This window comes from Scyliorhinus torazame, chromosome 11, assembly GCF_047496885.1.
Source record: "Scyliorhinus torazame isolate Kashiwa2021f chromosome 11, sScyTor2.1, whole genome shotgun sequence".
NCBI classification, from domain to species: domain Eukaryota; kingdom Metazoa; phylum Chordata; class Chondrichthyes; order Carcharhiniformes; family Scyliorhinidae; genus Scyliorhinus; species Scyliorhinus torazame.
The window spans coordinates 209,883,841-209,909,246 of record NC_092717.1 but is presented as its reverse complement, the minus strand read 5'-3'; the positions used below and the strand labels follow the sequence as shown (position 1 = coordinate 209,909,246).

At 49.1% G+C, this 25,406-nt stretch overlaps 1 long non-coding RNA gene across 2 annotated transcripts in view; it reads right to left on the bottom strand.

Moving 5' to 3' along the window:
* LOC140385774 (uncharacterized) overlaps window positions 1-25,406 on the bottom strand; it is an 89,742-nt gene that overhangs the window by 13,432 nt on the left and 50,904 nt on the right. Inside the window, exon 3 of one of the 2 annotated variants that reach the window (XR_011933469.1) lies at window positions 5,174-5,403. The exons of the other annotated variant lie outside the window; for it this stretch is intronic. This is a non-coding gene — a long non-coding RNA (uncharacterized lncRNA). The remainder of the gene's footprint in view (window positions 1-5,173; window positions 5,404-25,406) is intronic. 2 annotated transcript variants of the gene reach the window in all.

Genomic DNA, 25,406 nt, shown 5'->3' with positions numbered 1-25,406 from the left:
ATTGACACCCCCACTCTTGGATGAAGCTTGTTGCTATCCACCCTGTCCAGACCTCTCATAATTTTGTAGACCTCAATCAGGTCCCTCCTCAATCTCCGTCTTTCCAACGAAAACAATCCTAATCTACTCAACCTTTCTTCATAGCTAGCACCCTCCATACCAGGCAACATCCTGGTGAACCTCCTCTGCACCCTCTCTAAAGCAGCCACATCCTTCTGGTAATGTGGCGACCAGAACTGCGCGCAATATTCCAAATGTGGCCTAACCAAAGTCCGATACAACTGTAACATGACCTGCCAACTCTTGTACTCAATACCCCGTCTGATGAAGGCAAGCATGCTGTATGCCTTGTTGACCACTCTATCGACCTGCATTGCCACCTTCAGGGTACAATGGACCTGAACTCCCAGGTCTCTCTGTACATCAATTTTCCCCAGGACTCTTCCATTGACCGTATAGTCCGCTCTTGAATTAGATCTTCCAAAATGCATCACCTCGCATTTGCCTGGATTGAACTCCATCTGCCATTTCTCTGCCCAACTCTCCAATCTACCTATATTTTGCTGTATTCTCTGACAGTCCTCCTCACTAGCTGCAACTCCACCAATCTTAGTATCATCTGCAAACTTGCTAATCAGATCACCTAAACCTTTGTCCAGATCATTTATGTATATCACAAACAACAGTGGTCCGAGCTCTGATCCCTGTGGAACACCACTAGTCACCTTTCTCCATTTTGAGACACACCCTTCCACCACTACTCTCTGTCTCCTGTTGCCCAGCCAGTTTTTTATCCATCTAGCTCGTACACCCTGAACCCCATACGACTTCACTTTTTCCATCAACCTGCCATGGGAAAATTTATCAAACGCCTTACTGAAGTCCATGTATATGACATCTACAGCCCTTCCCTCATCAATTAACTTTGTCACTTCCTCAAAGAATTCTGTTAGGTTTGTAATACATGACCTTCCCTGCACAAAACCATTCTGCCTATCACTGATAAGTCTATTTCCTTCCAAATGTGAATAGATCCTATTCCTCAGTATCTTCTCCAACAGTTTGCCTACCACTGACGTCAAGCTCACAGGTCTATAATTCCCTGGATTATCCCTGCTACCCTTCTTAAACAAAGGGACAACATTAGCAATCCTCCAGTCCTCCGGGACCTCACCGGTGCTCAAGGATGCTGCAAAGATATCTGTTAAGGCCCCAGCTATTTCGTCCCTCGCTTCCCTCAGTCACCTGGGATAGACCCCATCCAGGCCTGGGGACTTGTCCACCTTAATGCCTTTTAGAATACCCAAAACTTCCCCCTTCATTCTGCCGACTTGACCTAGAGTATTTAAACATCCATCCCTAGCCTCAACATCCGTCATGTCCCTCTCCTTGGTGAATACCGATGCAAAGTACTCATGAAGAATCTCACCCATTTCCTCTGACTCCACGCATAAATTCCCTCTTTTGTCTTTGTGTGGGCCAATCCTTTCTCTAGTGACCCTCTTGCTCCATATATACGAATAAAAGGCTTTGGGATTTCCCTTAACCCTGTTAGCCAAAGATATTTCATGACCCCTTTTAGCCCTTTTTATTGTGCGTTTGAGATTTGTCCTACTTTCCCGATATTCTTCCAAAGCTTCATCAGTTTTAAGTCGCCTAGATCTTATGCATGCTTCCTTTTTCATCTTAGCTAGTCTCACAATTCCACCCGTCATCCATGGTTCCCTAATCTTGTCATTTCTATCCCTCATTTTCACAGGGACATGTCTGTCCTGCACTCTAATCAACCTTTCCTTAAAAGACTCCCACATTTCAAATGTGGATTTACCCTTAAACAGCTGCTCCCAATCCACATTCTCTAGCTCCTGCCGAATTTTGTTATACTTGGCTTTTCCCCAATTTAGCACTCTTCCTTTAGGACCACTCTCGACTTTGTCCATGAGTATTCTAAAACTTACAGAATTGTGATCGCTATTCCCAAAATAATCACTGACTGAAACTTCAACCACTTGGCCGGGATCATTTCCCAATACCAGGTCCAGTATGGCCCCTTCCCAAGTTGGACTATTTACATACTGCTCTAAAAACTCTCCTGGATGCTCCTTACAAATTCTGCTCCATCTACGCCTCCAACACTACAAGAGTCCCATTCAATGTTGGAGAAGTTAAAATCTCTCATCACAACCACCCGATTGCTCCGACATTTTTCTATAATCTGTCTACATATTTGTACCTCTACTTCACGCTCGCTTTTGGGAGGCCTGTAGTAAAGTCCCAACAATGTTACTGCACCCTTCCTATTTCTTAGCTCTACCCATATTGCCTCAGTGCTCGAATCCTCCATCGTGCCCTCCTTAATCACAGCTGTGATATCATCTCTGACCAGTAATGCAACTCCTCCATCCCTTTTACCTCCCTCTCTATCCCTCCTGAAGCATCTATACCCTGGGATGTTTAGTTGCCAGTCTTGCCCTTCCCTCAACCAAGTCTCAGTAATACCAATAACACCATATTCCCAGGTACTAAGCCAATCTCTAAGTTCATCTGCCTTACCTGCTACACTTCTTGCATTGAAACAAATGCACTTCAGACCACCTGTCCCTTTGCGTTCATCATCTCTTCCCTGTTTACTCTTCCCCTTAGTCACATTGAGTTTTATTATCTAGTACCTTACTGGCTTTAGTTGCTGCCTCTTTACTGACCTCTAACTTCCTAATCTGGGGCGGGGTTCTCCGCAATCGGAGCGATGTCTGCCGACTGGCGCCAAAAACAGCGCGAATCAGTCCGGCATCGCGCCACCCCAAAGGTGCGGAATTCTCCGCATCTTGAGGGGCCGAGCCCTCACCTTGAGGGGCTAGGCCTGCGCCGGACTGATTTCCGCCCCGCCAGCTGGCGGGAAAGGCCTTTGGTGCCCCGCCAGCTGGCGCGGAAATGACTTTGCCGTGCGGCGCATGCGCGGGAGCGTTAGCGGCCGCTCACGGCATCCCCACGCATGCACAGTGGAGGGGGTCTCTTCTGCCTCCGCCATAGTGGAGACCATGGCGAAGGTGGAAGGAAAAGAGTGCCCCCACGGCACAGGCCCGCCCGCGGATCGGTGGGCCCCGATCGCGGGCCGGAGAATCGCCGGGGGGGGCCGCCAGCCGGCGCGATTCCCACCCCCGCCGAATATCCGGTGCCGGAGAATTCGGCAACCGGTGGGGGCGGGATTCACGCCAGCCCCCGGCGATTCTACAACCTGGCGGGGGATCGGAGAATCCTGCCCCAGGTTCCTATCAACCTGCCACATTAGTTTAAAACCTCCCCAACAGTGTTAGCAAAAGCACCCCCGAGGACATTGGTTCCAGTCCTGCCCAGGTGTAGACCATTCGATTTGTAATGGCCCCACTGCCACCAGAACCGGTTCCAATGTCCCAAAAATCTGAACCCCTCCCTCCTGCACCATCTCTCAAGCCACATATTCATTCTGACTATTCTTGAATTTCTACTCTGACTGTCTCGTTGCACTGGTAACAATGCTGAGATTACTACCTTTGAGGGCGTACTTTTTAACTTATATCCTCACTCCCTAAATTCTGATTGTAGGATCTCATCCCGTTTTTTTACCGATATCGTTGGTGCCCATATGCACCATGACAACTGGCTGTTCACCCTCCCCCTTCAGTATGTCCTGCAGCCGATCTGACAATAAATCTAAATCTATTCTAAATCCTAAAGTGGGTACTACTTCTAATGGTTAATGTTAAGGGACCATTGAGGTAAATGTGAGGGAGCTATGTAACTGGTGACTGGTGACAGAATTTGTGACTGCGTGCCTCTTCCTAATTCCTAATATATGCATAGATATAGCTGAAAAATACTTTTTTTAGATTTGATTTCTGTGTTTGCACATATTTTGAGGCAAAAAAGCGGCGTCAACATCATAAGAATGTTTGGGGTTCCCCAATGCACTTGGGGGGTAACTAGGGGTTAGGGAAACCTTGGCTTAAAATGCCCAAGCACAGCCTCAAGGGCCCCCTGGATTCTCAGATGCTGCTTTGGTGGTATTGGTGGAGGAGATCAGCAGCAGGAGGGTCCTTTTCTTTTCACAGGGTACATGAGGAAGATGCCCGAACAATCTGATTGGCAGCAGTGAACAGAAGCTACAGAGTAGGTCAGAAATTATTTCATTGATTGTGAAGTAGATCAGGCAGTCCTGAAATTGTTCTTGCAGTTCAAATAAGCTAGTCTATCCATATGATTTGCAACCTTTGAGGGTTTTTTAAAAAGTGTTTTTCCAATACATTTACACACTTCTATAATAGCCACAGTTATTCAATTTTTATTTAACTCAGCCATGACTGTTTATAGGATTGAATAACAAGTATTGAAGGAGCCAGTATAAATTATAATTCGAACTGGCGATGCTTAACTCTCAAGGTTCTTTGTGATTCAATCTGCAACTTTCAAATTGACAGGTCGTTACTGAACATTGGAGAATGTTTAATGTTTACTTGACTTGCACTGCGGCTGAAGTGCTTGGCAAAGATCATGATGCTCTACATTATGCTCCAGATCTACCGATCTTGAGGGAAGTCAGAGACCTGATGTACTCTCCAAGATGAACTACGGGAATATCTCGGTTGTCCCAAAGCACTGATTCTACGGGAATGGTCTGTGATGTTTGAACTTCTGATGAGCAATAACCCTCTAAAAAGGTTTCCAGCTTTGAGTGGGTAGTTACCCAGGAAATGTGGAACAGAATGACCTTCGGCTAACCCCTAGGTAACTGTACAAGTGCCTGCACTCCCGACTCACTCTCTGATTCCCCAGCCCATCATGATCCCTTGGACTCACAGTCAACCTGACCTGACTAAACCCCAATATCTGAATCTTGCAAACACCTCACTCCCTGCCCAAAGTGACTAGCTCCTACTATGTGACAGTGCCATGACTCTCTCATTCCCACCTCGACTAGATCCCACCACCTAACCACCATCTCCCCTTTGACTCCATGTGACTCTCTATGACCTGAATAGTTCCAACCTCACCACCCTATCCAGCTGCCATCCTAGCCCTTACTCATTCCTGATGCACCGACCCCTTCACACACGTACTGCACCCGCCCAACAACATGAATTCACTGAAAGGCTATTTAAATAAGCCAAAGCTTTTCAGTGTGTTAGTAAACACTTACTGCAATACAGCAGCTTGTGCTGCTGTCTCCACGTTTGTTTGCACTGACTGAGTTGTACAGGATCTTCCATCAGAGGATCGGCCAGGAATATCGCAGGAAGGTAAATGGGTGCTTTCTTGTTTGATAGGGGTCAGAAATAGGGATTCTGGCCCTAATTGGCCCTTATGTTATTTTTCCAAGAATTTGTTTTATTACTGTTAGTCACTCGGTAGTACAGAACTTGAGTCTTGCTGAAAAAAAGGCAAAATATCAATTATAAAGGGAACAACAATTTATATTGCATGAGAAGAGAGTGTTGATTGGTTGGCAAATGGACTCTGATTGGTAGAGCCATTGCCATGAAGAATGCACCAGGGAACAGTTAACTGTCAAGCTTTTGTTTAAATTCAAACTAGGCAGGTCAAAAATGATTAGTTAAGGCATTGCTGGGGGAATGAACCGGGGAATGGCTGACCTGCAAGCTTTTGTTTAGTTTTAAAAAAGCACAATGCAAGAACGTGCAATGTCTGCAAAGGACAGGGCACTGTATGTGAAAATACGTACCTCTAACTTGCGTAAGTGGGCCATACTGTATGTCTGACTGATGACCTTATATTGGATGTCAGGGACATTCTGAGAATGATCAGGATTGTTTAGCAAGCATAGTCCAATTGCAAAATCACACCTGTTATTTGACACAGTGGGGGATCTTCCAGTCCTGCTGACAGTGAGTCCCTGTCGTGGGTTTCCTAGCATCAGGTGATGGATTCAATGGGAAATTCCAATGACAGTGGAGGGACCAGGAGATCCCACCACCGACAAAGGTGGGCCGCCTCCCGCCTCTGACAAACATGCTGCGGGAGACACGGAACCCCCACCCCAATGTTCTGAATTTTGCAAGCACAGGCTGGTTGGGTATGGCCAGTACTTCGCCTGTTGTAAACAGCCAAACGGATGTGCTGTTTAATTCAATGCACCAATTGATGGGTCATACGGCTTACATACCTAACATCACAGCAGCACTGAAATTAATTTGTGTGTTAAGCATATGCCTTTTTGGCTTCACAGCAGCACCCAGTTAGCGGAGAATACCACTGTGTTGCAACGGCATAGTAGCAGAATGAAATGGCTAGTTTCACCTGTTGTTCATATTTTTGAGACAACTTACCATTCCAGGCTAACCTGAAAAGATTTGGCATTTCTTAGGACTTAAAATGGTGGCTTTAGGGCCATTCATGAGTTTGAGCAAGATACAGTGAGCAGTTATCTGATCAGCGTGGCCATTATTCTGTAGGCTGACTGCAGTGCACCCTATTTCAACATCAAGCTTGCACAGCGAGCAAATGGCTTGGGCCATATTTATGAGGTTTCCGATAGGACCAATCACATTGTGTGTGGAAAGTAGGAATCCCAACCCAGGATGTTGGGCTTGTAGTAGTCAGTAGTAGGGAACCTATTGGCAGATTTTGCAGCCAGCATGTCGAGGAAAGGGAGTTCATTCAACAGTTTCATTTCAAAGGTGAATTTGAGTGCAAAATGGAGCCCATTGAAGTCGATAAGGACATTCTGTGTGTTAAAACCAACATATCATCTATGTGTCGAAAATATGCAAGGGATCGGAGGTTAGGCTTCTTTCCATCAAGATGCATTTCATGAAATCCAAGAAAAGTGCTTGCAAAAGTTGGGCCTAGAGGGGATTCCACTTATTGGGCAGACATGGGGGTCAATAAAACAACTCAACTGTGCGAATTGCTGAGTTCATAAATTCAATGAAGCCAGATTAAGGGCATGATCCAATTGCCGCACTGCACCTGAAAGTCAGCCTGCCATGGCGCAGTGTGGCCGATGGAAGCCGAGAGATGCCGCTTCTGGGATCTACCCAGCTCGCAATGCGTCGCAAGATGTAACACGATCTCACGTGAAGTTGCGATGTAAATCCTGCCCATTGTGGGATCACTTTATGGCAAATCTGCACATTAAAGCGAGACAGTTAGTCTCACTGTAATCTGCAGATTCACGAGGTTCCTGAGCCTTTGGTAGGTCTCCACAAACGGAGACCAGACGGAAGAGCACATGTGGGGGTCTCCCAGGGGATCGAAGAACTCCAGCTGCATGCCCTTTGGGTAGGGTGGTGCCCTGGCACTGCTGGTGCTACCTGGGCACTCTGGCAGGGCCATCTGGGTGCCAGACATCATTGCCAAGGTGCCCAGCAGGTACTGTCAGCTGGCATGGGCATTGCCAAGGTGCTAAGCTGGCATTTGTTTGCGTGGGCACAATCGGGACGGGGTGCCCCTGCATGGGTGTTGGGGGAAGAGACCAGAACAGGCGCCATAGAGTGGCAACATAGGCAGTGTTCTTCAAAGTCGGGGGCGCGCCCCGCGGTTGGGTCGCGGGCAGGTGTCGGGAGGGTCGTGGAGCCGTTGTCCGCGGCGTTCCGATCGCGCAATTCCCCGCGCAGCAGCCGGCTTTTCATAACGCCTGCTGCAAGCGGCCGCGAACATGTTTAAAATGAAATTCGGCCGCATTGCGCAAGCGCGCCGATAATCGTGCACGCATGCGCAGTGCGGCCGCTATTTTTTTAAACGGTTGCAGCTTTTTGTTTTACAAGTTCTGTAGTGGTTTTTATTCATTTATTCATTTATTTTATTCATTTTATTTTTTTACAAGTTCGGGGGGGTTTTATTCATTTTTTTCATTTATTTTACTCTTTTTTTTTTTACAAGTTCGGGGGGTGTTTTATTTGATAAAATTTTACAGGAAATTTATTCAGAACTTTGGACAGATGGAGACTCCATACTTTCCGACACCAGAAGGCTTTACCTTCATCCAACAGGTTCCATTGGAGGAGCGTGTACGAGGGCCAAAGGAACCCAAAATCATTTCCTCCATTTTTGTCAGCAGCAAACAAGGTAAGAGAAAATGGTGGGTCGCGCAGGTCGGCCGGAGTGGGCCGCGAAGGTCGGACGGCGTGGGTCGCGAAGGTCGGCCGGCGTGGGTCGCGAAGGTCGGCCGGCGTGGGTCGCGAAGGTCGGACGGCGTGGGTCACGAAGGTCGGACGGCGTGGGTCGCGAAGGTCGGACGGTGTGGGTCGCGAAGGTCGGACGGCGTGGGTCGCGAAGGTCGGACGGCGTGGGTCGCGAAGGTCGGCCGGGTTGGGTCCCGAAGGTTGGCCGGTTGGTAAAAATTGGTCCCCTAAAAAAGGTTTGAAGAACTTTTCTTGGGCATGGGCATGGGCATTGCCAAGGTGCTAAGCTGGCATTTGTTTGCGTGGGCACAACAGCGAAAACAGCGCGGGAGCTGAGAGAGCCGGGACAGCGAAAACAGCGCCGGAGGAGAGAGCCGGGAGATTTAAAAAGCGCGGGAGGAGAGAGCCGGGACAGCGAAAACAGCGCCGGAGGAGAGAGCCGGGAGATTTAAAAAGCGCGGGAGGAGAGAGCCGGGACAGCAAAAACAGCGCGGGAGCAGAGAGAGCCGGGACAGCGAAAACAGTGCCGGAGGAGAGAGCCGGGAGATTTAAAAAGCGCGGGAGGAGAGAGCCGGGACAGCGAAAACAGCGCGGGAGCAGAGAGAGCCGGGACAGCGAAAACAGCGCCGGAGGAGAGAGCCGGGAGATTTAAAAAACGCGGGAGGAGAGAGCCGGGACAGCGAAAACAGCGTGGGAGCAGAGAGAGCCGGGACAGTGAAAACAGCGCCGGAGGAGAGAGCCGGGAAATTTTAAAAGCGCGGGAGGAGAGACCCGGGACAGCGAAAACAGCGCGGGAGCAGAGAGAGCCGGGATAGCGAAAACAGCGACGGAGGAGAGAGCTGGGAGATTTAAAAAGCGTGGGAGGAGCGAGCCGGGATAGCGAAAACAGCGCGGGAGCAGAGAGAGCCGGGACAGCGAAAACAGCGCCGGAGGAGAGAGCCGGGAGATTTAAAAAGCGCGGGAGGAGAGAGCCGGGACAGCGAAAACAGCGCCGGAGCAGAGAGAGCCGGGACAGCGAAAACAGCGCGGGAGCAGAGAGAGTCGGGACAGCGAAAACAGCGCCGGAGGAGCGAGCCGGGAGATTAAAAAAGCGCGGGAGGAGAGAGCCGGGTCAGCGAAAACAGCGCGGGAGCAGAGAGTGCCGGGACAGCGAAAACAGCGCCGGAGGAGAGAGCCGGGAGATTTAAAAAGCGCGGGAGGAGAGAGCCGGGACAGCGAAAACAGCGCCGGAGGAGAGAGTCCCGGGACAGCGAAAACAGCGCCGGAGGAGAGAGCCGGGAGATTTAAAAAGTGCTGGAGGAGAGAGCCGGGAGTGCTGGGAAAGGTGAGTGCACAAAAGGTGTGGCTGGAGTGCCTTTAGACAGGGAGTGCTGATTGAAACAGAGTGCATCTGAGTTTAGGTGAGTGACTGAGTGCTGATTGGAACAGAGTGCATCTGAGTTTAGGTGAGTGACAGAGTTCGGGTGAGTGGCTGTGTTTTTGTTGGTGTTCGGGTTTATCCTTGAGGCTCTATAAAGAAAAAAAAAAAAATTTAAATTAATTAACTAGTTGAATATGGCTGGACAGGTGATGTGCTGTTGCTGTATGATGATGGAACTGGTGGATCCCATTGAGACCGTCAGTGACCACATCTGCAGCAAGTGTTGGCTGCTCGAGGAACTTCGGCTCAGAATTGATGGGCTGGAGACTGAGCTGCACACACTGCGGCACATCAGGGAGGGGGAACATTACCTGGACACTTTGTTTCAGGAGGCAGTCACACCCGGTAGAATAAGTTCTGTTAATTCCGACAGTGGTCAGGGACAGAGTGGTATGACTGCAAGGGAGGCAGGTAGGGGAATCCTGAGTTTAGGAGTTGAGGAGCCTCAGCCCTTGACCTTGTCCAACAGCTATGAGGTACTTGCTCCCTGTGTGGATGAGGAAGAGGGCTGTAGGGAGGATGCGTTGAATGACCACTGCACCGTGGTACAGGAAGCCATTCAAGAGGGGGGAGCAAAAAGACAAGTGGTAGTTGTAGAGGATTCTATAATTAGGGGGATTGATGGCATCCTTTGTAAGCCAGATCAAGAGTCCCGCATGGTATGTTGCCTGCCCGGTGCCAGGGTGAGGGACATCTCTGATCGGCTTGAAAGGATTTTTGAGAGGGAGGGGGAGGATCCAGTTGTTGTGGTCCATGTTGGAACTAATAACATAGGTAAGACTAGGAAAGAGTACCTGTTTGGGGATTATCAAACACTAGGGACTAAATTAAAGAACAGGTCCTCCAGGGTTATAATCTCTGGATTACTACCCGAGCCACGTGCCAATTGGCATAGGGTTGAGAAAATTAGAGAAGTTAACACGTGGCTAAAGGAGTGGTGTGGGAAAGAGGGATTCCATTTCATGGGGCATTGGCATCAGTACTGGGGCAGGAGGGACCTGTACCGTTGGGACGGTCTTCATCTGAACCATTCTGGGACCAGTGTTCTAGCGAATAGGATAAATAGGTTGGTCACTAGGACTTTAAACTAGCAAGTTGGGGGGAAGGGAAGTGTAAAGCTACGGACAGTATAATGGTTAATGGAGATCAAGGCAGCAGGTTACGTGACAAGTTATTATGTAGAGATATGGGTTCAAAGACAAGGAAAATTAGGAGAAAGGGTAAGAGGAAAAATAAATTGCGAAAAGTTACTGATCAAGGTGTTAGGATTCATAACAAAGACATAAAAAACAGCATAAGTGTACTTTACCTGAATGCTCGTAGTATACGAAATAAGGTAAATGAGATGATGGCGCAAATCATCGTGAATGACTATGATTTAGTGGCCATTACTGAAACATGGTTAAAAGATGGTCACGACTGGGAGTTAAATATCCAAGGGTATCAGACTATACGAAAGGATAGAATGGATGGTAAGGGCGGTGGTGTAGCTTTGTTGTTTAAGGATGGCATCCGGGCAATAGCAAGGGATGATATTGGTGCTATGGAGGACAAGGTTGAATCAATTTGGGTGGAAATCAGGAATAGTAAGGCGAAAAGGTCACTGATAGGAGTAGTCTATAGGCCACCAAATAGTAACAGGATGGTAGGGCAGGCAATAAGCAAAGAAATAACGGATGCATGTAGAAATGGTACAGCGGTTATCATGGGAGATTTTAATCTGCATATCGATTGTTTTAACCAGGTTGGTAAAGGCAGCCTTGAGGAGGAGTTTATAGAATGTGCCCGGGATAATTTCCTGGAACAGTATGTAATGGAACCTACAAGGGAACAAGCGGTCCTAGATCTGGTCCTTGGTAATGAGGCAGGATTGATTAATGATCTCATAGTTCGGGATCCTCTTGGAAGGAGCGACCACAATATGGTGGAATTTAAAATACAGTTGGAGAATGACAAGGTAAAATCAAACACTAGTGTTTTGTGCTTAAACAAAGGCGATTACAATGGGATGAGAGAAGAACTAGCTAAGGTAGACTGGGAGCAAAGACTTCATGGTGAAGCAGTTGAGGAACAGTGGAGAACCTTCCGAGCGATCTTTCACCGTGTTCAGAAAAGATTCATACCGACAAAAAAGAAAGACGGTAGAAAGGGGAAAAATCGACCGTGGATATCTAAGGAGGTGAGGGAGAGTATCAAATTGAAGGAAAAAACATACAAAGTGGCAAAAATTAGTGGGAGACTAGAGGACTGGGAAGTCTTTAGGGGACAACAGAAAGCTACTAAAAAAGCCATAAAGAAGAGTAAGGTAGACTATGAAAGTAAACTGGCTCAGAACATAAAAGCAGATAGTAAAAGCTTCTACAAATATATAAGACAAAAAAGAGTGGCTCAGGTAAATATTGGTCCTTTGGAAGATGAGAAGGGAGATTTAATAATAGGAGACGGGGAAATGGCTGAGGAGCTGAACAGGTTTTTTGGGTCAGTCTTCACAGTGGAAGACACAAATAACATGCCAGTGACTGATGGAAATAAGGATATGATAGGTGAGGACCTTGAGATGATTATAATCACTAAGGAGGCAGTATTGGGCAAGCTAATGGGGCTAAGGGTATACAAGTCTCCTGGCCCTGATGGGATGCATCCCAGCGTGTTAAAAGAGATGGCTAGGGAAATTGTAAACGCACTAGTGATAATTTATCAAAATTCACTAGACTCTGGGGTGGTCCCAGAGGATTGGAAAGTAGCAAACGTGACACCACTGTTTAAAAAAGGAGGTCGGCAGAAAGCGGGTAATTATAGGCCGGTAAGCTTAACTTCGGTTGTAGGGAAAATGCTGGAATCTATCATTAAGGAGGAAATAGCGGGGCACCTGGAGGGAAATTGTCCCATTGGGCAGACGCAGCATGGGTTCACAAAGGGTAGGTCGTGTCTGACTAATTTGGTAGAATTTTCTGAGGCCGTTACCAGTGCAGTAGATAACGGGGAGCCAATGGATGTGGTATATCTGGATTTCCAGAATGCTTTTGACAAGGTGCCACACAAAAGGTTGCTGCATAAACTAAAGATGCATGGCATTGAGGGTAAAGCGGTAGCATGGGAAGTGGATTGGTTAACTAACAGAAAGCAGAGAGTGGGGATAAATGGGTGTTTCTCTGGTTGGCAACATGTAACTAGTGGGGTCCCTCAGGGATCAGTGTTGGGCCCGCAGTTGTTCACAATTTACATAGACGATTTGGAGTTGGGGACCAAGTGCATTGTGTCAAAGTTTGCAGATGACACTAAGATGAGCGGTAAAGCAAAAAGTGCAGAGGATACCGGAAGTCTGCAGAAGGATTTGGATAGGTTAGGTGAATGGGCTAGGGTCTGGCAGATGGAATTCAATGTTGCCAAGTGTGAGGCTATCCATTTTGGGAGGAATAACAGCAGAATGGATTATTATTTAAACGGTAAGATGTTAAAACATGCTGCTGTGCAGAGGGACCTGGGTGTGCTGGTGCACGAGTCGCAAAAAATTGGTGTGCAGGTGCAACAGGTGATTAAGAAGGCTAATCGAGTTTTGTCTTTCATTGCTAGAGGGATGGAGTTCAAGACTAGGGAGGTTATGCTGCAATTGTATAGGGTGTTGGCGAGGCCGCATCTGGAGTATTGTGTTCAGTTTTGGTCTCCTTACCTGAGAAAGGACATATTGGCACTGGAGGGAGTGCAGAGGAGATTCACTAGGTTGATCCCAGAGTTGAGGGGATTAGATTATGACGAGAGGTTGAGTAGACTGGGACTGTACTCATTGGAGTTTAGAAGGATGCGGGGGGATCTTATTGAGACATATAAAATTATGAAGGGAATAGATAGGAGAGATGCGGGCAGGTTGTTTCCACTGGTCGGGGAAAGCAGAACTAGGGGGCATAGCCTCAAAATAAGGGGAGGTAGATTTAGGACGGAGTGTAGGAAGAACTTCTTCACCCAAAGGGTTGTGAATCTCTGGAATTCCTTGCCCAGTGAAGCAGTTGAGGCTCATTCTTTAAACGTTTTTAAGAAAAAGATAGATGCCTTTCTAAAGAATAAAGGGATTCGGGGATATGGTGTACGGGCCGGAGAGTGGAGCTGAGTCCACAAAGATCAGCCATGATCTCATTAAATGGCGGAGCAGGCTCGAGGGGCCAGATGGCCTACTCCTGTTCCTAATTCTTATGTTCTTATGTAACACTGAACTAAGGGATTTTTCACACTAACGTCATTGCAGTGTTAATGTAAGCCTACTTGTGACACTAATAAAGAGTATTATTATTGTTTCATGGCTTCAGTACCTACAGTGGACATTGGTTTGTGGCTGGGAGTAGAGGATAGCAAACTCAGCAAGTACCTCTTCCTGTTTGATTTCGGATGAAGGCACATCAAAATTGCCATCGTGTGCAAGGGCAAACTTGCTTTCAGACAGTCCATGGTCAGAGAGATTTGGTACATGTTTGGTGATATCATTAGTTGCCATGTCCAACCACATCCGTGTAAGTAAGTTTACAGTGCGGGCATGTTTCAGACAGGTATTGTTTATGGTGCAGTCACCTATTGGGGCAATACAGTGGCACAAGCGGATCAAATCATAAACTGAAAGAAGTTTGCTCACCCCAAACTAAGCACCGTGTAGGGCACGACGTAAATTAGTAACCCTTCTGCCAACCTGTTCAACCTCATCCTGCATAATACTCCTATTTATTTCTGTTGCTGTTAAATATTTGAATACTTTCAAGTTTGACCGATGTGCTTTGGGGAATGTAACTATTTTCTACATTTTATAGATGGTGTCAGCAGAAAGAAACAGGAAAATTGACATCTTCACCCAAATAATTTCTAAGTGTCATTTTGGGCGAGTTTGGCAGCGTGTTTCCAGCTGGCTTTTTGGATGAGTTCCACACCGGTTTTGATCCACACCTTCCTTTCTTGGGGGGCTTGGGGAGTTTCTCCCCGGTCGAGCCCACACAGCAATTGGGAGCTAAACCCGCCGGCGACACCAGCTCCTCAGAATGGGGCCGCTGTTTTGACAGGGTGCCCTGATCTCTAAGTGAGGTTCAGGGTCCCCCACACTCACCTCACCCATGGACAAGGCCCCCCTCACAAATGCATGGGCATTACCCCCAACCCTCCTCAAATGAGGACACCTTTCTGTCGAGTCGCTGTTTGCCCTTTTCAGGCCTTCCAATCCCCCCCTTACTGGCCCCCCTTTCAGGACCCCCAACCTTCACCCCCACAACATTAATGAGGCCCCTTCATACCACCCATCATCCCCACACTGTTCATACCTCCCCCCCCCTCCCCCCCTCAGGTCCTGACCCATGGCATTGCATCCCTGGAACCTGGGCAGCCAGGCACTGCCACCCTGGCATCTCCCTTGCCAGCCTGGCAGTGCCACCCTGGCCCATGGCAGTGGCAAGGTGCCTGGGTGCCAGAGGGAGAGCCGAGGTGCCACCTTACCCTGTCCCCGACCACTTATGGGTCTCCAACGGCCTTGGAAAACCCCCAGATGCCAGTATGCCTGTTCCATGTTTGTGTGGACTAGTACTAAATGGCGCCCTGTCATCACCAAGTCAGGCGTGACAAGGCCGATAAAATGCCCCCTCCATGTTCGGTGTTGGGCGCGTTTAGCGAAGTGTTTCTCGGCAGCTGCAATGTTGAGAAACGGCACTTTGCTGTTTTTTTCGGCCTCAGGAAGATTCTCTCCGCCGAGGCTGCACATAAGTCATTTCCTGCTGGCGAGTCCAGCAAGAAAGGCTCCTCGCAGATCGGGGAGCCATTTTGGAAGTTCTTCCCCCCCCACCCCCACCCCACTTTCAGCCCCCCTGTTTTGAACCCCCCTCCCTATCCCAACATCAGGGAGGCCCTCAGGAACACCCCCCCCCCCTATCTGGTAAGCCCCCCATCCCCACCGGGGCCCGCTGCCTGGCAATGCCAACCTGATACCCAGGCACGCTGACACAGCCAGCCTGAGAGGCAGTGACATAATCCTATTGTCGCTGGACTACTAATCCAGAGGTCCAAAGTCATTCTCTGGGGACCTGGATTCGAATCCCACTATGGTAGATGGTGAAACTTGAATAAAATAAAATAATCGGGAATTCAAAGTCTAAGAATGACCATAGTTGATTGCCATAGAAACCCACCTAGTTCACTTTAGGGAAGGAAATCTGCCATCCTTACCCGGTCTGGCCGACATGTGACTCCAGATCCACAGCAACCTCATTGACTCTTAAATGCCCTCAGGCATGGACAATAAATGCTGGCTCAGCCAGCGACGCCCACATACCAGGTATGAATTTAAAAAAATTAGGCTCATTTAAATACTCAGTTCTGGATCACGCCCAGGGACACAACGATAATTCCAATGAGGCATGGGAAAAGCAGTTGCTTTCAGGAGCGATAAAAATACAATCATTCTTTGAGGTTCGCATCTATGGAGCTAATGTAGTTTCCTGAAAAATTCAGGTGACATTTTGAAAAAAATCACATTGTAAAGCTTAATGGTGGATTGGACAGCCAGGTTTACCATTCCCTGAGGTTAGTGGTGAGTCAAGACAGTCGCTGTCACAATTGTGGCATCACCACCATCAGAAAGGAAAGAAGTAATAAAAGTAAATTACTGTGGATGCTGGAATCTGAAACCAAAGAGAAAATACTGGAAAATCTCAGCAGCTCTGGCAGCATCTGTAGGGATAGAAAAGAGTTAACGTTTCGTGTTGAGATGACCCTTTGTCAAAGGGTCAAAGCGTTCAGGTAAGTGGCCTTCAAGGCGGCCTTCAGGATGCTCGACAATGCAGAATCGGCGAGCAGAAACATATAGCCAAGTTCCACACACATGAGTATGGCCTCAACCGGGACCTTGGATTCATGTCGCATTACATTCACTCCCCACCATCTGGCCTGGGCTTGCAAAATCCTACCAATTGTCCTGGCTTGAGACAATTCACACCTCATTAACCTGTGAGTATCCCTCTCTCCAGTTGCTCCATCTGGACCTGTAAAGACTTAATTACCTGCAAAGTCTCGCATTCAAAGTATTGTCTTGCATCTTTGACTTTATCTAAATGTTTCTGGAACCCACCTCTTCATTCACCTGAGGAAGGAGCTGTGCTCTGAAAGCTGGTGATTCGAAACAAACCTGTTGGACTTTAACCTTGTATTGTAAGACTTCTTACTGTGCTTACCCAGACTGGCTTACATGTGACACCGATGTGCATGAAACGGCCCAGCAAGCCACTCAGTTTAAGGGCAAACAGTTGTAAACAGTTGGACTTCAAAGTGTCAATAAGTAAAAGAAAAAAATTCTGCAACATTACAATAACAACCTCCAGCCACTAGTGTGCTTGAGCCCATCTGTCGTCCATCACTTAGCTCCATTGTCTGCAATACTTCGAAACTCACCGTGTGCAACGCCACAGGAGTATAGCCAATGCTCACTATTCTTAGCCCAGTCTTCTGGTATTGCGACAAATAACAATAAGAAAATAAAACCCTCTCCATTTTTCACCAAGATGGATGACTCTAATCAGAGGCTTCAAAAGGGCAATATCAAATTTTGGAATATAGTCAGATCAAGGAATTGTTTTTCCTCTTGTCTGTATAAAAAATCCAAGATGATAAGTTATGTTTTCTGGCTGTTAAAGGTGTGCGTCACACTCATGAATCAAATATGCCAAAGGATAAACCAAATGAGCCAAAAAATCTGATCTAACCAAGAGTGATATTTTCAGGAAGTTCAGCAAGGTGATTTTTGAATCTGAATCATGAGGATCAGGTCAAGATTCTGGCATTTTTGCTAAATTGCAAATGGAACACAATCTTAACCATTTGTACTCAGAATTTTCCTTCTGCCAAAACAATCAAACAACAGTATATATGTACACACACATTCAATTGTGCACTAATAATATCACAGCAAAGATGAGAATGAGACCATTGCTACTTGGCTTATTTGACTCCTCTTAAAGATTTCTGTTTTTTTTGCTTCCACCATCATAGAATGCCAACAGTGCAGAAGGAGGCCCATCCAGTTTTCACTCACCCTCCAAAAGAGCACTCGACCCAGATCCACTCCCCCATCCACCCCACCTTATCCTCATAACCTAACCTTCACATCCCTGGACACTGAGGAACAATTTAGCATGGCCAATCCACCTAACCTGCACATCTTTGGACCGTGGGAGGAAACTGGAGCACCCGGAGGAAACCCACTCAGACACAGGCAGAACATGCAAACTCCACACAGACAGTCACTAGAGGCCGGGATTGAACCTGGGTCCCTGGCGTTGTGAGGCACTGTGCCACCGATATTTACAAGATTGTTATGTTTTAGGACTGCGTCTTTAACCTGAGATAAAACGAAGGGAGTTATGTGACCTTTCCTGATATCTATCGGACAGCAAGCCTGTGTGGTTTGATTATTAGTGATTAAAGGTGGTTCAAATTGTTTTACAGATAAGAAGGTGCAAGCTGTTTACCTTTGGTGTGCTAACAACAGATAGATAGTGGTGAGTCTCCAAAGACACAGAACAGTGTGGAAAATATCAGGTTGTAAACAGTTGGACTTTAAAGTGCCGATTTGATTTCAGTATAGGGTAGAGTTGGGGTATAAGGAATAGCTAATCAACATTTCTGTCTGGCTACAAAATCCATGTGATTCATGTTACCATGGGGAAGGGTTCAGAGCAAGATGTATTGGGTTACAGACTTTTTGAAAATCTCACTGATTACCACAGAGAGATTGGTTAGTCTGCAAGGGTCTAATAGAAAGAGAGAGAGGGGGAGTAAGAGAGAGCAGCTAAAGGCTAAAATTCTCTCTGGTACATCATGCCGGAAGGTGTGTCGAATTTTGTGCTTGGATTGAAAAGACCAAATTTGTGAGAGATTAAAGCGAAGCTGAAAGATTCTCTTACCTTGTGCTCAGTGGAGGATCTTCAGCAATATTCTAGCCATGCTTCCTGCCCATGGGCCTATTGAGGCTCTTATGTGGCCAATTATTGACCCCCTTAAGTGCCACATCCCATCCCTGCTGCTATTTTACCAGTGGCGGGGGATACCCAGGCCAAGCAGGTAGCCCGACAGTTTTTACTGGACGAGCTGGTGTGGTGCAGGGGGTTGGGATGTTAACCTACTTTGGGATCCCCTGTGTGCAATGGAGGCACCCCCCCCCCCCCCACCCCACATATCCCCTACCCCCACGGTCACATCTCACCTTTAAACCTCCCCCCCTGGATTCTCACCCTGCACCTCCTACGTGGAGCCTGCCAGCCAGACACAGCTGATATAACGGACTTAAGTTCAGAACCTCCTTTTCTATGGGACTGGCTGCAGTCCCAACAGTGGCTGCAGCTGGAATCTGGTGCTGCTGGGACTACTCAGCTGCTAGACTGGCCGGCAGTCCTCTAAGGCAGGACTTCCTCTCTAGCTGGAAATGTAAGTCTTTCTCTAAGCCAACTAATGCCCTGCCGAGTGTAAGGTAGTTGCTGGGCACAGGGTTCTGAAGCAGATAGCTGAGGAGATTGTAGAGGCGTTGGTGGTGATCTTTCAGGAGTCACTGGAGTCAAGATGGGTCCCAGAGGACTGGAAAATGGCTAATGTAACACCCTAGTTTAAGAAGGGAGGGAGGCAAAAGATGGGAAATTGTAGACCGGTTAGCCTGACTTCAGTTGTTGGCAAGATTTTAGAGTCCATTATTTTTTTAAAAATTAATAGTACTGATGCACAATCAATTACACTCAAAGACGAGGTTGTAACATAACTGAAGGCTTTAATCGACTAGAACTGTTCCCCAGCAGCTTTGGTACAGAAAGTGAAGGCTGCTGGGACGGCACTGGTTCTTATACCCCGCCTGTCAAGGCGGAGCTACATACCAACAGCCAATGGTAAACTCCTAGGTTTAACCAATGGTCTTCGGCCTCTTGGGTACTGTAATACCTGATAATACCACATTCACCCCTGTTAAAAAAAGAGTCCAGCGGGGGTGGTGGCCAGTGGTTCCAATTGCATCTACCTGGTATGATCAGATATGGAGGTACCGTGATACCTCTTTACAAGTTGTCGAGAATATTTTACAAGCGTGGAAGATATATAGTCAGTGTACGTTTACGGTTATAGTTACAGTGAAACAATCAGTCGGTCGGGTGGCCTGGTCGTCCTCCTGGATTGTCTGGGCTTCGGTGGTGATTCTGATGGGGTTCCGGACGTCTGCGACTCCAGGAGCGTGGCGTCGGTCTCCATGGCAGCTGCGTCACCCCTAGACGGCGCTGGTGGGGCCAGCGGTTGGGCCGAGAGGGGGGTGCCTGTAGGGACCGTCGGTGGGTGGGATGGCCTAGGTAGGAGTGGCGGGAGGACTGACCCCCCAGTGAGGTGCTGTGGGGGGGGGGGGGGTAATGGTTCAGGTGCGCGTGGGGTTCCAGCGGGCGCCAGGTCACGGAGGGAGACTGTATCTTGCCGTCAGGGATACTGGGGGTTAGCGTGCAGCAGGTGGACCCTCTCGACCAACGGGTCCAACTTGTGCGCCCGCACGTGCTTCCGAAGCAGGATGGGTCCGGGTGTCGTTAGCCAGGTTGGGAGTGAGGTCCCGGAGGAGAACTTCCTGGAGAAGACAAGGAGACTTTCATGAGGTGTCTGATTGGTAGTTGTAAGAGCAACGACCGGATGGCGTGGAGGGCCTTCGGGAGGACTTCTTGCCAGCGGGAGACTGGGAGATTCCTGGACCGTAGGGCCAGTAGAACGGTCTTCCAGACCGTTCCGTTCTCCCTCTCTACCTGCCCGTTTCCCCGGGGGTTGTAACTGGTCGTCCTGCTCGAGGCGATGCCCTTGCTGAGCAGGAATTGACGCAGTTCGTCACTCATAAAGGAGGACCCCCTATCACTGTGTATGTACGCGGGGAACCCGAACAGTGTAAAGATACTCTGGAGGGCCTTGATGATGGTGTTTGCGGTCATGTCGGGGCAGGGGATGCCGAATGGGAACCGGGAGTACTCGTCAATAACGTTCAGGAAATACGTGTTGCGGTCGGTGGAGGGGAGGGGGCCTTTGAAGTCCGTGCTGAGGCGTTCAAAGGGACGGGAAGCCTTTATCAGGTGTACCCTCTCTGGCCGGTAGAAGTGCGGTTTGCACTCCGCACAGATTTGGCAGTCCCTGGTGACTGTCCTGACTTCCTCGATGGAGTAGGGCAGGTTGCGTGTCTTTAAGAAGTGGAAAAAAAGAGTGACCCCCGGGTGGCAGAGGTCCTTGTGGAGGGCTCGGAGGCAGTCTACTTGTGCGGTGGCACATGTGCCGCGGGACAGGGCACCGGAAGGCTCGTTTAGGTTCCCAGGACGGTACACTATCTCGTAGTTGTAGGTGGAGAGTTCTATCCTCCACCGTAAGATCTTGTCGTTCTTTATCTTGCCCCGCTGGGCATTATCAAACATGAACGCCACCGACTGTTGGTCAGTGAGAAGAGTGAATCTCCTGCCGGCCAGGTAATGCCTACAATGTCGCACAGCTTCTACTATGGCCTAGGCCTCCTTTTCGACTGAGGAATGGCAAATTTCTGAAGTATGGAGGGTACGGGAGAAGAAGGCCACGGGTCTGCCCGCTTGGTTGAGGGTGGTGGCCAAAGCTACGTCGGACGCATCGCTCTCGACCTGGAAGGGGTGGGACTCATCGATGGCGCGCATCGTGGCCTTTGCAATGTCTGCTTTGATGCGGCAGAAGGCCTGGCGGGCCTCCGTCGACAGGGGGAAGGTTGTGGACTGGATTAGGGGTCAGGCTTTGTCTGCGTAGTTGGGGACCCACTGTGCGTAATAACTGAAAAACCCGAGGCAGCGCTTCAGGGTCTTGGGGCAGTGAGGGAGGGGGAATTCCATAAGGGGCCGCATGCGTTCAGCGTCGGGGCCTATGACTTCATTTCGCACCACGTAGCCGGGGATGGCTAGGCGGTCGGTGCTAAATATGCATTTATCCTTATATGTTAAGTTAAGAATTTTCGCGGTCTGGAGAAATTTCCGGAGGTTGGTGTCGTGGTCCTGCTGGTCATGTCCGCAGATGGTGACGTTATCCAGATACGGGAACGGTGCGCGTAAGCCGTATCGGTCAACCATTCGGTCCATCTCGCGTTGGAAGACCGAGACCCCATTAGTGACACAAAAGGGAACCCTTAAAAATTGGAAGAGCCACCCATCTGCTTCGAAGGCAGTGTACGTGCGGTCACTAGTGCGGAGGGGTAGCTGGTGGTAAGCGGAGTTGAGATCCACCGTGGAGAAGACCTTGTATTGTGCGATCCTGTTCACCAGGTCGGTCGGATATGCGGGGGAGAGTGTACGCATCCAGCTGCGTAAACCTGTTGATGGTCTGACTGTAGTCAATGACCATCCTATGTTTCTCCCCGGTCTTCACCACCACTACTTGAGCTCTCCAGGGACTGTTGCTAGCTTCAATGACCCCTTCCCTCAGTAGCCTTTGGACCTCTGACCTGATGAAGGTCCGGTCCTGGGCACTGTACCATCTGCTCCTGGTGGCGATGGGTTTGCAATCCGGGGTGAGGTTCGCAAACAGGGAAGGCGGGTCGACCTTAAGGTTCGCGAGGCCGCAGACAGTAAGGGGAGATATAGGGCCACCGAATTTGAAGGTCAGGCTTTGCAAGTTACATTGGAAGTCCAACCCCGGGAGTGTAGCCGCGCAGAGGTGCGGCAGGACATAAAGGCGGAAATTGTTGAATTTCCTGCCTTGGATAGTGAGGTTTGCTCGGCAGAACCCCTTTATCTCCACCGAGTGTGACCCGGAGGCCAGGGAGATTCTTTGGTTTACAGGGTGGGTAACAAGTGAACAGCGCCTTACCGTGTCGGGGTGTATAAAGCTCTCCGTGCTCCCAGAGTCGATCAGGCAAAATGTCTCGTGGCCGTTGATGAAGACCATCGTTGTTGCAGTTGTAAGTGTCCGAGGCCAGATGGAGCAGTTGCGGGTTGTGATTGGGCAGCGTGCAGTCGACCGTGCTGGGGGCCTAGGGCCCCATCCAAGATGACGTCTCCCATGGATCGCATATGGTCGGGGATGGACAATATGGCAGCGGGGATGGACAAAATGGTGGTGCCCATCCGTCCAGCGTGGTGTCCGAGGGGCAAGGTGGCCGCGCCCGTGGGTCGGACGTGGCCCTAGGATAGGGGAATGGCGGTGAGTGCTGGCCGCCTGGGGCCCGAGGGGAAGATTGCCACGGCGGTCCGGAGTCGCTGGAGACCGCGGCCACGGCTCGTGCCTTGCAGACCCCCACAAAATGGCCCTTCTTGCCGCACCCTTTGCAGGTGGAGGTGCAGGGCAGCGCGTGCGGGGATGCTTCGCCTGCCCGCAGAAGAAACAGCGGGGCCCGACGGAGTTAGTGGGCCGTCTTACAGCGCAGGCCTGCGGGGACACAGGGTAAGTCAGTGGGGCTGCCGCTGTGGGATGCCACGCAGCACAGGGGGCTGCCGCGTGGTCAGGCGCATAGGACTGCGCGTTTCTGGAGGCAACATCCATGGACCCTGCCAGAGGCCGTGCCTCTCTCAGTCCCAGGGTGTCCTTTTCTAAGAGTCTGTGGCGGATCTCTGAGGAGCTCATACCTGCTACGAAGGCATCCCGGATTAGAAGTTCCGTGTGCTCGCTCCCCGAAACTTGCGGGCACCCACAATTTCTGCCCAGCACCAGTAGCGCGCGGTAGAAGTCCTCCAGCAATTCCCCGGGGCTCTGCCGTCTAGTTGCGAGCAGGTGACGTGCATAGACCTGGTTTACAGGGTGGATATAATGTCCTTTTTACAGTTCGTTCGCAGCATCATAGTCCTCCGCCTCCTCGATGAGGGTGAAGATCCCAGGGCTTACTCTCGAGTGCAGGAGATGCAGTTTCTGTTCTCCTGAGGGGGTGCCTCCGGCTGTCTCGAGGTAGCCTTTAAAGCATGCCAGCCAGTGCTTAAATATCGCTGCCAGGTTCTCTGCATGGGGCTGAGTTGTAGACACTCCGGCTTGATTCGGAGATCCATTCTTTCAGCTTAAGTCTAGTCGATTAAATTGATGCACGATCAATTACACTCAAAGACGAGGTTGTAACATAACTGAAGGCTTTAATCGACTAGAACTGTTCCCCAACAGCTTCGGTACAGAAAGTGAAGGCTGCTGGGACGGCACCGGTTCTTATACCCCGCCTGTCGAGGCGGGGCTACATACCAACAGCCAATGGTAAACTCCTAGGTTTAACCAATGGTCTTCGGTCGCTTGGGTACTGTAATACCTGATAATACCACAAGTACCCAATTATTTTTCCAATTAAGGGGCAATTTAACGCGGCCAATCCACCTACCTGCACCATCTTTGGGTTGTGGGAGTGAAACCCATGCAGACACGGAGAGAAAGTACAAACTCCACACAGACATTGACCCAGGGCCGGGATCGAACCCGAGTCCTCGGCGCCGTGAGGCTGCAGTGCTAACCACTGCACCACCATGCTGCCCCTTTAGAGGCCATCATTAAGGATGAGATTGCGGAGCACTTGGTAGTCCATGGTAAAATAGGACTGAATCACCACAGATTCATAAGTGGTTGGACCGGCCTGACGAATTTGTTAAAATTCATTGAGAAGGTAACAAGGAAGTTCGAGAAAGGAGAACAAGTGGACGTGATCTATTTAGCTTTCCATAAGGCCTTTGACAAGGTGCTGTAAAGGAGGCTTCTGCATAAGATAAGAGCCCATGGTGTTCAGGGCAAGGTACTGGCATGGACAGAGGATTGGCTGACTGGCAGAAGACAGAGAGTGGGGATAGAGAGGCCTTTTTCAGGATGGCAGCCGGTGACGAGTGGTGTTTCGCATGGGTCAGTGTTGGGAACCCAACTATTCACGATATACATTAACGACTTGGAAGAAGGAACAGAGGACATTGTTGCTAAGTTTGCAAATGATACAAAGATGTGTGGAGAGATAGTTAGTGTTGAGGAAGCAGGAAGGCTGCAGAAGGACTGAGGCAAGCTAAGAGAGTGGGCAAAGAAGTGGCAAATGGAATACAATGTGGAAACGTGTGAGATATTGCACTTTAGTAGAAAGAATAGAGGCATAGATTATATTCTAAATGGGGAAAGGCTTCAGAAATCACAAGCCACAAAGGGACTCAGGAGTCCTAGTTTAGGATTCTCTTAAGGTTAACATGCAAGTTCAGTTGGCAGTTAGGAAAGCAAATGCAATGTTAGCATTTATTTTGAAAGGGCTAGAATACAAGAACAAGGATGTACTGCTGAAGCTGTATAAGGCTCTGGTTATATCTCATTTGGAATATTATGAGAAGTCTTGGGCCCCGTATCTAAGGAAGTATTCGCTGGCCTTGGATGGGGTCCAAAGGAGATTCACAAGAATGATCCTGGGAATGAAGGGCTTGACACATGAGGAGTGGTTGAGGATTTTGGGTCTGTACTCGATGGAGTTTAGAAGGATGAGGGGAATCGCATTGAAACTTACAGAATACTGAGAGGCCTGGATAGAAAGGATGCGGAGAAAATATTTCCGCTAGTAGCAGAGACTACAACCTGCGGGCACAGCCTCAGACTGCGGGGATGATCCTTTAAAACTGAGATGAGGAGGAATTTTTTCAGCCAGAGGGTGGGTGAATCTTTGGAACGCATTGCCGCTGAAGGCTGTGGAGGCCAAGTCACTGAGTGCCTCTATGACAGAGATCGGTAGGTTCTTGATTAATAAGGGGATCATGGGTTACATGGAGAGGGCAGGAGAATGGGGATACCAAACATGACAGAATGGCAGAGCAGACCCGATGGGTCAAATGGCCTAATTCTACTCCTATATCTTATGTCTTATGGGTCAGCTGGCTTTCTCATGACTGGATCCCGACTGACTTTTCAGCCAA